Source organism: Teleopsis dalmanni, chromosome 2, assembly GCF_002237135.1.
Source record: "Teleopsis dalmanni isolate 2A chromosome 2, ASM223713v2, whole genome shotgun sequence".
Lineage (NCBI taxonomy): Eukaryota > Metazoa > Arthropoda > Insecta > Diptera > Diopsidae > Teleopsis > Teleopsis dalmanni.
In genome coordinates, this window is record NC_051847.1 from 239,170,006 (window position 1) to 239,180,715 (window position 10,710).

Genomic DNA, 10,710 nt, shown 5'->3' on the forward strand with positions numbered 1-10,710 from the left:
CTGTTGTTTCTGATACTATATTTATCTAATATTACAATTTCAATTGAAATAGTAAAAATTAATTTAAAATTGAATTTATTAAATTATTATGCAGACTCATTAACAGTTCGAATATCAGTTTACATTACACACTTAGCTACACAACTCAAAATATTTATGAACATTTATAATAAATACAGAATTTTAATTTAATGGAATTTAAGAACTTTAATTCCAAATATTTTCTGTAATGTATTAAATTTAAGCTGAAAAACGCAAATATTTGTTCCATGAAAATAGTTTAAAATATGTAAATTACAAGCCTTTGTGAAAAATACGTACATATAAATTTGGATTCACCCGTGGTATAATTAAACTCCATATTTATGCACAGAGTTGTGTACAGGTCCTTTGGTATAAAAAACATTTCTATTTCATGTGAACAGAAATGCACCATAAAGCTATTACACTCAGCAAAATCGTTGTGTTGTGTTTAAAATTTTGTAATTTTAATTTCTACTGTTCCAGTCTTACCAACCTTCTACGTACAGTACATAGGTTGGGAAATATATGTTAAGCGTAAAAGTAAGTTTTATTGCCGTTGAAGGACACTTTTCAAATTATATATATTCTTGATTAAAGCTGTCGTTTTAGGCAAAATCAATATATCTGCTCACCTATCTATTTGTCTGTCAATCTTTATATCGTTAAAATGCAAACGATAAGAAAATATACATATATCTGTTCTTGAGCTAATCCAAACATATATAGTAAATAAATGTTTTGCAGAAAATGGGTTATATTGTAAAATGCTGTAATATAATGAGTTACGTGTTAGATATATAGTCAAAATACAAATTCAAAATGATATTTAATAATAATGTAAAATTGATTCCAGCGCAACTGTTACTATGTCTACTTGAAATATGAAAGGAATATCGGATGCTGATAAACTGATAAACATTATAATATCTTTCGATTCAAAACAAATAATATCATTCGGTTCTATGTAAACTGTATGGACTACTGAGACTGTTTCTTTGCATTTGCAAGGCACAAAATTAAATTTGATTCTTTCTTTGAATGGTGGTACTTAACATTAGTATGTCGAGTTAGTTAGCCAATGATTATTATACATATATTTAGTACTATTTAGACTGAAGAATTTATCATCGTGTTTACTGTTGAGGTGTCTGAACTGTTTCAGAAACATAACATTTAGGCTATTTTAAAGAGTAGATGCATTTTGACAAATATATATACAACAGTGGGTATGGACTATTATTAATTTTATTAAGAAATAAAAATAAGAAGAATATTGCTATAAAGTAAAAGTAAACTACATTGGAGTGTTTCATATTTTAAAAATTTGGAATCAAAATTGATTCTTAAACATTAAAAGTTAGCTTTTTTAAGTGATAAGATAATATCATACAATTTTTATTATAAAATTAGACATAAACACAACTTTGGGTAGCAATTCGATTTCCCAGGCAACCCTAATTGACATTAGATTTTAGTAAAGTTAGCAGCATGGCTAAGTTTTTTAAATATCGTACATACTAGTTGGTGCTAGATGGTGTATATAGTTTTTGTTGATATAGTCAATAGAAATATATACAGACTCAATGCCCGATATTTCAAGATTTCAGCTATATAGACGTAAAGAGTAGTGGAAAATATTTGCTGACAAAATTTGGCTTAAGTATTTTAATTATCTTACATACTTTTAAAATAATCTATAAAATAATATATTATCAATTCTTTTAATTCAGATAAAAAAATCTTTAACCATTTTTACATGTAAATTCATTTTAATACGATTCATTTAATTTAATTAAATATTTGAAATAATACTTAAAAAGTATTTTTTCTTTTTAATAGTTAAATTATTATCATTTTCAAAAGTCCAAGATTTTTTTTCAAGTGTTGCCATCTAAAATGCATAATTTTGTTGGTTATCTGCGTTGCACGGCTGCATGGATGCTTGGATGCAGCGTAGGCAAATAAAATGAAACTATTGCCTAAAAGCAGGCATCTAAAAATGCAGATGTACAGATTTATCTAAAACCCCTAAAAACGAAAAAAAAAAAACACAACATCACGCCAACATTGATGGTGATGATGATGATGATGCTGCTGACCAGGACGACTAGCACTAAAAATTCACAAACAACCGCACATAATCAAGGATAGATGCATATCCTAAAATGCATTCAAAACAGAACAAAACAAGATACAAAATCCAAAAAAAAATATGATAGGACAATATTTTTTGTACGAACATCAAAACCAGAAGCAAACATTGTGCTCCGTTGGTCGATAAATGAAAATTACAAAAAAGCGATGCACATTTGTATAAACATAGATATTTGTATGTGCATCTGCACATAGTTAGTCACATTGACAGTCCTAGTCACAATCACTACAACAAAGTAATTTTGCATGTTTAAAAAAGGCCCAAAACGTTCCCAATTCACGCATTTATTTTGAAAATTTTGAAATTTTAGAGTCCGGAGTCCAGAGTCGACAAAAAACAAAAGCTGTGGTGGTGGCCATTGTGAAAGTTGCATCAGAAATGCATATTCCAAATGCAGTTTTTAATACTCTCTATGCTAAATTGATAGATGCATGTATGCACGTATGGATGTTTGTAAATATTTTGTTATTCTCTGTGGGGGCACAAATGCATCGGTACTAGATTGTATTGTTCCGAAAGCGGGAACTGCTGGGGGAATGTACATATTGCTGTGTCCGTCAAATACAAAGCCTTTCGCATGTGCCTGTATAGAAAAGTGCATTTTTGCATTTAGTGTTGCTCGGTTGAATGCATTTCTGTTTGTTAAAACTTCAATTTATATGCAGATGCATGTTACTCGCCTCCCAATAGAAGGAAAAAATTAACATAAAATGACAAAATAGCCAAGCACAAAAAACCATTTTGAAATAAAATTATAAAGCGAAAAATGAGAAAAAAAATTATTAAAAAAACAAAAAGTAAAAATTAAAATAAAATGAGAAAAATAAATTTTAAAATTGTTTATTTTCAATTTTTTTTTCATTTTTTTTTTAAATTTAGTTTTATTATGTGTACGAAATTGCACCTGCGGGTGCTTGAATTATTTTTAATGGATTTTATTTCCATATTTGCATTTGGGTTTTGCTTGATTAAATTTGTTTTTAAACTTTAATTTTAGAGTACTTTTACTGCATTAAGAATAAAAGCTAAAGCTTTTGATCATTTATTATAAATACATATATATGGATATGAATATGAATATGTGAATAGATTTATGATTATATAGGTATGTGAATATATTGATACAACTAAGCATTTATTTAATAACAAGAGTTCACAAAACATACCTTATAATTACAAATAACTTAGTTCATTAAAATGCAGTTTAAAGTTGTTAAATTAAATAATTTATCAGGGTCTCGCAGGTCCTTTTCTTCACTAATGCCAGCATGGAGATCAATCGAATTATTAGCATTAGCAATAGACGCTACTTTGATCATTGTTCGGTATTAGAATGCAAAACTCTCTTGATTGACAAAACGTACGCTTCACAGAGCACTCATTGATTTACAGTTTATATTACTTTACTAGATTTACTATTTGCTTGTTCGTTCAATAATATTAGCATACAGATTAAAATGAAATATCACCATATCTCATAGAAGTGAATGTAACCAATTGAAATACAAAACTCCCTTGATCGACAAAACTTTCATTCTATATAGCGCGTATCCTACCAGTAACAGTAAAAGCAGGATGCAGCAGCACTAGGATTGTACGAGAGAAATGACTTTTTCATATGATGAGTGGTTCTGTACGAATTGGCGTTAATTCCAGCATCTAATCATATCATGAACTTTATTACCACATTTACACTATAAAGTAAACTAATATCTAGTTTCTAATCTAGCCTAATCTTCTCTTTAGAATGGAAGACAATACTTCAACAAAAATGAACAGACAGTCGTAGACAAAATACGTAAAGTAAGATCACAACTTGAATGGAATATTTAAGTTAATAGAGCACTTAATGCAATTGATGAGTGAGCCAGTGAGCACGAACCAGACATATTTAGAGAAGAGTGATGCGTTAGAGCGAATTAAGTAAGTAAGAAGGTAAAAACTATTATCGCCATAAAGAAGAGAATAAAAGTCTGCATAAAATAATGCTTTTCAATCAACCAATATTATGAAGAACCACTACAATTCACAAAAAAACTGAACCGTCAGAATTTTAATAATATTCATCAGTTCAGTTTAATCAGTTTAGTAAAATGTATTGATTATGCCACTCAGTTTTAAACTTATGACTTTGCTTTATTATATTCGGTATTTAAATAAATATTCCTTCAATCAATCAATCAATCCAGTACGTTCCCAAGGGAACATTGGGCCATAACAAACTTTTTCCAACTGTCACGATTTTTTGCCAGAGTTTTAATTTCTCCAAAGGTTTTTCCGCTTGCTTGGATTTCTTTCTCCAGTGTTCGCTTCCACGTTGGCTTGGGCCTACCAGGTCTTCTGCTTCCTTGAGGATTCCATGTTAATACTTGTTTGCAGATTTCATTTGGTGCCTTCCTCAAAGTATGCCCGATCCATTGCCATTTAATTAAATATTCCTTAGCTGCAAGATAATAGTTTAGTGAAGAGACGTTTGGATGATCAAAAGTCAATGCACTTTTTATGGCTCCTTGATAAACGAACTCACTTTTGCATTAGTGCAAAAGTTGGATTAGTTGGATTAAAATCCAACGGTGTAGTTTATGGATTGTTCACATTATGAACTCTTTATACTTTTTCAAAAATGAAAATATTGTAAGTGTTATCGTCCATAACATGGCTCAGTTAAGCATTTTTAACTTGCATTAATATTGACTTGAGAAGTAATATTGGCTTCAGTAGGATTGTTCTATATACATGTAAGACATTTACGTCAACGATCGATTTATGAAAAAAAGAACTTTATGAAAACATAACGTCAATATTTGGGCAACAATATCATATGATCTGACGTCATTGGACTACTTTCTGTGGAAAAACTCGTTGATCTATACAAAGAAGCAAACAGAATCATATGATTTGACGTCACTGAACTACTTTCTGTGAAAATACTCTTAGATATTGATCGACGCAAAGAAGTATTGAATTAAGCCTTTAATGTTAAATCTATAATATGTAATATGGCTTCAGTTGATTAAAAAAATGGTGAAAAATTAAAGCTGTAAGATTTCATTTTTCATACTAAATCTTATATGGCAGCTATATCCTCGAAATAATATAAATTAATTCATTTAATTTGCTGTTAAAGCTTTGTTCTCGCTTAAGACTCTATATCTCTTAAAAAACTCCATTTTAAAAAATATTGTCTTGTTTTATTTTAATCATTATTTCTTGGATCATTACAAAAAACGTTTAAGAGTTTTGTCAACAGCCTTATGACGAATTTTTTCACATCATATAGAAAAATTATAATTGTCGCTCTAATGAAGGCATTCAGTTTCTTAAGAGAAACCATTTTTAGGCTCTACAAATAATTTGTATAACAGGGTAGGTTTCTCTCGATTAGGGAAAAAGTAAACTTAAGTCTCGAATATCCACGAAAATTGCACAAAGTAAGAAAGGAGCAAATAATGAATCCTCGCGTAATTTGGAATTGATTCAATATTTGCTTAACGCTAAAGTGCTTTAGTCTATTAGAAGACTACCTACACAGACTAACGCTCAAGGTATTACAAGTTAATTGAAATTTTGGACATGTTAACAACACTTTACAAACAATCGCAGAAATGGACTTTTAACGCGAACAAAACAAAAGATACAAAGATACAAAAACACTTTTACAAAATACAAAACTTAATCAATTGAAATTGCAGTGCATTTGTTAAAAAAAAATTACATAGAAAAACAGGACATCAACTCAAACTGAACGAACAAAGAAACGCTTTTAGTTGATTGAAATAGTGAATGGAAACTCTATTTTTTCGATTATCTAAATCGAAAATTAAGGAATTAAAATAAAATAAATTTTTAACCACGAAGTGAAACAAAAAATTTGTTTTTAAATGAACGCAAGCATACATCAAATTGGAGTAGCGCAAATTAAGTCTACATAAATTTAGAAAAAAGTTGCAAAAAAATTATTAATTAAAGGGTTGAGTAGAGTAGCAAAGGGAATGAAGTAAATCCAAAAAAAATTATTATTTTTTACAGTATATTTTAGGAGCTCCAAAAAAAGGCTACATACCCGTAGAATAATATTTGGTGGGTATGGCACAGACGTTGTTTTGCGCTTGTACTCCACACGAAGTTCCCATTTTGTGGATGCCTAGTAATATTTCTAGTTGCATTTGTCAATATTTTGATGCATTGCAATGGCCTGCAAAAACCAGGTATCGAAAAATGAAATTTTTTTTGCTTATATATTTTGTTGTTCTGGTTTCTATATATTTTTTCTGCATTTATTGTTTTTATGAAAAGCTGCAGGTTTTTTCTTTTTTCATTATTTGTCAATGCAAGCACCAACTGCAGTTGCAAAGGTAAGCGTTACTTCATAAACAAAACTTTTTTTAGTCCCGCAGTTTTGGACAAAAATTCATGGAGGAACCAAAAAATGCAATCATTCTATAAAGCATGAAAAATGCATTTATGTATATCATATCATATTTGTGTGTATTGTATAAACGACATACATATGTACACATCCAAATACAAGTTATATTAAATATGTTTAAAAATATTCAATATAAACCAAATCGGTTCAAACATTTGAAAAAAGATAGCAGATACAGAATAGATAAAAAGTTATATATGAAATATGAAATTTCTAATGTCTAATAATCTAATGTTAAGGGAAAGCCAATGGTATCATAGCGGGTCATTCCATCCTAACATAATTGCAAATTATTCTAACTCATTAGATGACTAAAAGGAAGTATTGGACTCTTAAACCATTTTGTAGTAAATAATTAATTACTTTTAATGAAAAAAATAGTCAAATTTATAACATTAGTATGTGTGTTGCAGGGGCGACTACACTTATTCGATAAAATTTGTTGATTTAAAAATACTAAATATTGGTCAAAATTTCTTTTCGACCACAGGTGCTAAAAATACTACATGTGAGTTTTCATATCTTTTTAACACATGAGCCAAAATCCTACCAAAATGATCGTTCAATATAACTGACTTAGAGTATCTATGGATAATTTTAACAACAAATTTAATTTTGATTTAATAAATATAAATGAAATAATTTTTTGTGAAATAAAGCGAATAAAGAGGTAATGGCACCTAGAGAGGTTATTTCATCACTTTTGGGGTAGATAAATGCTAATAAATGAGTTACTTAGTTCTGGTGTAAACAAAATTATTTCCTTTGTAAACTCTATCGTTTTTAATCTCACCATCTCCGTGAACTAAAATATTGGATAGTGTCATAACCACAATTATGATATGTGGATTCCAAAGAAAAAGAAGCAATTTTTACCAATAGAGCTATTTTTAACGTTCTAACGTCCATATGCCATAAACAATTATAAATCGAATCCGTTACCCTTTTAGATAAATCTAATATATATATCTAGAGTTTACTAAATAAGCTGCTTCAACTAAGGCATAATCTGCACAATACTACGGTTTCGATGCTGACGAAACTGGTTCCACCTTCTAATACTGCAAAACTAGAAATTTAGCCAAGTTATAATTATCAGGTTGGTTCATATTTACCTAACGGGGCAGTCGTGCTTTTCTGCAGTGCTCGCTTACCTTTAACAAATTCTACACTGGCCTCGGAGACAGTTAATAACGAATCTTAGAAATCCTGGCAGTATTCAATGTTTTTAAGTGCAATAAAGTGGCGGAAAAATTGGTTAAGATAACTGCCTTAAAGCAATCATACGTGCCGGAGCCAGTTCTTGGAGTTAGTATAATCATTTCATAAATCTAATAAAATCGGTCTTTATCAATGCAGTTAACCATATGTGATCTGAAAGAGAAGGTTCTCGCTATATAAAACTCTTTTTCCTGATACATACATATTTTCTCTTTCCGAAATACATATATTTTTTAAATTTGAACATATCAGATTTAATAATTATAAGATGTGGTTAGGAGATCTGTCATCCGACGAAAGAAGACTATGCATGGAAGACACAGAAGTATTCTTACTTATTCTTTGTGAATGTCTTGCTCTGATAATATTGTTTTCTTATAATATTGAAAAAGAGTTTTCCATAAAAAATTAATTCACGAATCAGAGTTGTTTAATATAGATCTGAGAAAGAGTGAAGCTGGCTGCAGTTGCAGAGAAAGAAATCGTTCGGTAATTATGGATAAGGAAGGTTAAAATAGTTCGTCAATAGGCGCAGCTATTTTAATAATAATGAATTTTTTGTGTTGCAATTTCCCTATTGTTGGATAAAAATCTCAATAAAAGCATTGAAAACAATTTGTTAATATTAAAAGCTTATATTAAGAAATTTTACTATTTATTATTATCTCTTCGTTTTTCTTTCAAATAATTTATTATATATATTATATTAATTTAATATCAAAAACATGTATAAACATTTCGGGGAAAAAAAAACCAGAAGAAAAATTATGTCTTCCTTAAGCTATAAAACTAAAGCAATTTAAATCAATTGTCTTTGTGAATCTTTTTCACTTGCAGTTTTTTCGGCAGATATGCGTCCACGGAACTATACCCTTTTTTCTTCTTGTGGTACACAAAAAGGATATAGAAAATATGGCTGAAGCATATAAGTTTGAAAATGCATACGAAAATTGATAAAATATGCGCAAAAGTAAAAAACAAAACAAAACATGCAATGCAGTTTCATTTTTCTTTCTAGTCCTTTTCTGCAGAAAACCTATTTCAAAAAATTGCTTATATGGTTGAGTTTATTTTTGCTATGAAATTGTAAAAATAAAAGATTCAAGCATATATTTCCAAACTGCAGTGTTGCATGCTGGTACGTACGAGTATATGCAACCGAAACAACGTTTTTTCTACAGTTTTATCTTCACATGCCTAGGCGTATGTCCTTTTGCTAGGATTGCAGTTGTTGCCAAGCTGCTCCACAATACCAAAATCAAAATGTTTTGCTTTTTCGTGTCTTTCACTTTTATTAGTGCATTTGTTACTGCTCTTAGTTCGCACGCCCCGACAAAACAATTCTTCAGATATAAAATGGTTCCGTTTTGATGTATTCAAATTGGACGCACATAGCAACTTGGTAGGTGGCTGCAATGGTGACTGTCATAGGCATAAAGATGCACTCGCTCGTCTGTCTATGTCTATCTGAATTTTTTTTGCATTTATTTGTTGCATGAACGTGTTGCAAGGGATTATGACGCTCACAGCCAACCCAATGTGTGTTCGTATTCGTATTTGTGTTAAGAAAAAATTGCAAAAATGTGCTGCTCTAAAAATGATATAAAAAGTATAAGCTTTGACGTTGCATTTGCAACACATCTTGCAAAATGCAATCAGTAATGTCCGGCTTCCCCCCAAAACATTGGCTCATGTACAACCATTTGCAGTTTAAAAAAAACACAAGCAAATACTTTTATATATGTGCCTTAAATTTTAAAATATTTACACTGCAATGTTCTTCTTATGTTATTCGACTAATGTAAACACGTTATTTGCATAAAATAGATAAACTATAAATATTTATTATTTATTATTCGAATTCGTTTTCGTATTCGTTCAAATCAATGTAAGCAAACGTTTCCATCAATTCATTAGAACTTTGCAGCCATCGAACAGATCCTTTAATAAATTGAAAACTGACAACAATTTTAATTAATTTTTATTATCGATAAAAATTAATGTAAAATATTTTCTTCTACCTTAATGGAAAAATGCAATTAATTTTATTTTATTACAATGCTATTTCTTAAATAGAATATAAGTAAACTGAAATGGTAGACAGAAAAACTGGTATGAGTAGTCTACCGTATCGCTCTGTCCGGTTGTGAGACGACCTGCTACTTACCACTACATACAATTATTTGTAAATACAATTAATTATTTAATTAATTAATATTAATTAATTAAATTATTTTATAGTTGGATCATGACTTTCGTCTAACATCAGTCACTTAAGAAATTTAAGCAGATCAAGAAAACTTCAAGTTTAAAAATATAAGTCAAGTACGGTTTTAGGTAATTTGGCTAATAAACAGTGTTCTAAGCTTCAAATTTGACAGGGTACGAGTTCAACCCTTCGTACTTGCAGTCTCAAAACAATATTTACGGATAATTATATATAGGTATATATTATATATTTTATTATATTTTATATACACTATTATATTACAAGCCACGATAGTGAGCTTGCGAAAAATTCATCCTTTTACGAAAAAGAATTTTTTAAACACACAAAACTCTGGTAGAGTTGATAACTCGATCGTTATGAAGTGTTAAGCGTTATCTTACAAGCCATTGTTGGTTGGAACCAGCTGAAGACGATGTGCAGTCTTAAGCTCGACGACAAGGTTGAAAAATAATTATTAGCTTTTAAACATGGACGAAATGCTATTATTTTGGAATTGCCAAACTCTATTATGGTAACCCTACAATTATGATAACTCCATACTTGTGAATTCAAAAAAAAAGAGGTTGTTTTTGCCATGTTTTCTGAAGAAATGTTTATATGCGATGCGGATTTCATTTAATTCGACTGTAAATCCTAAATCCATTAATGCAG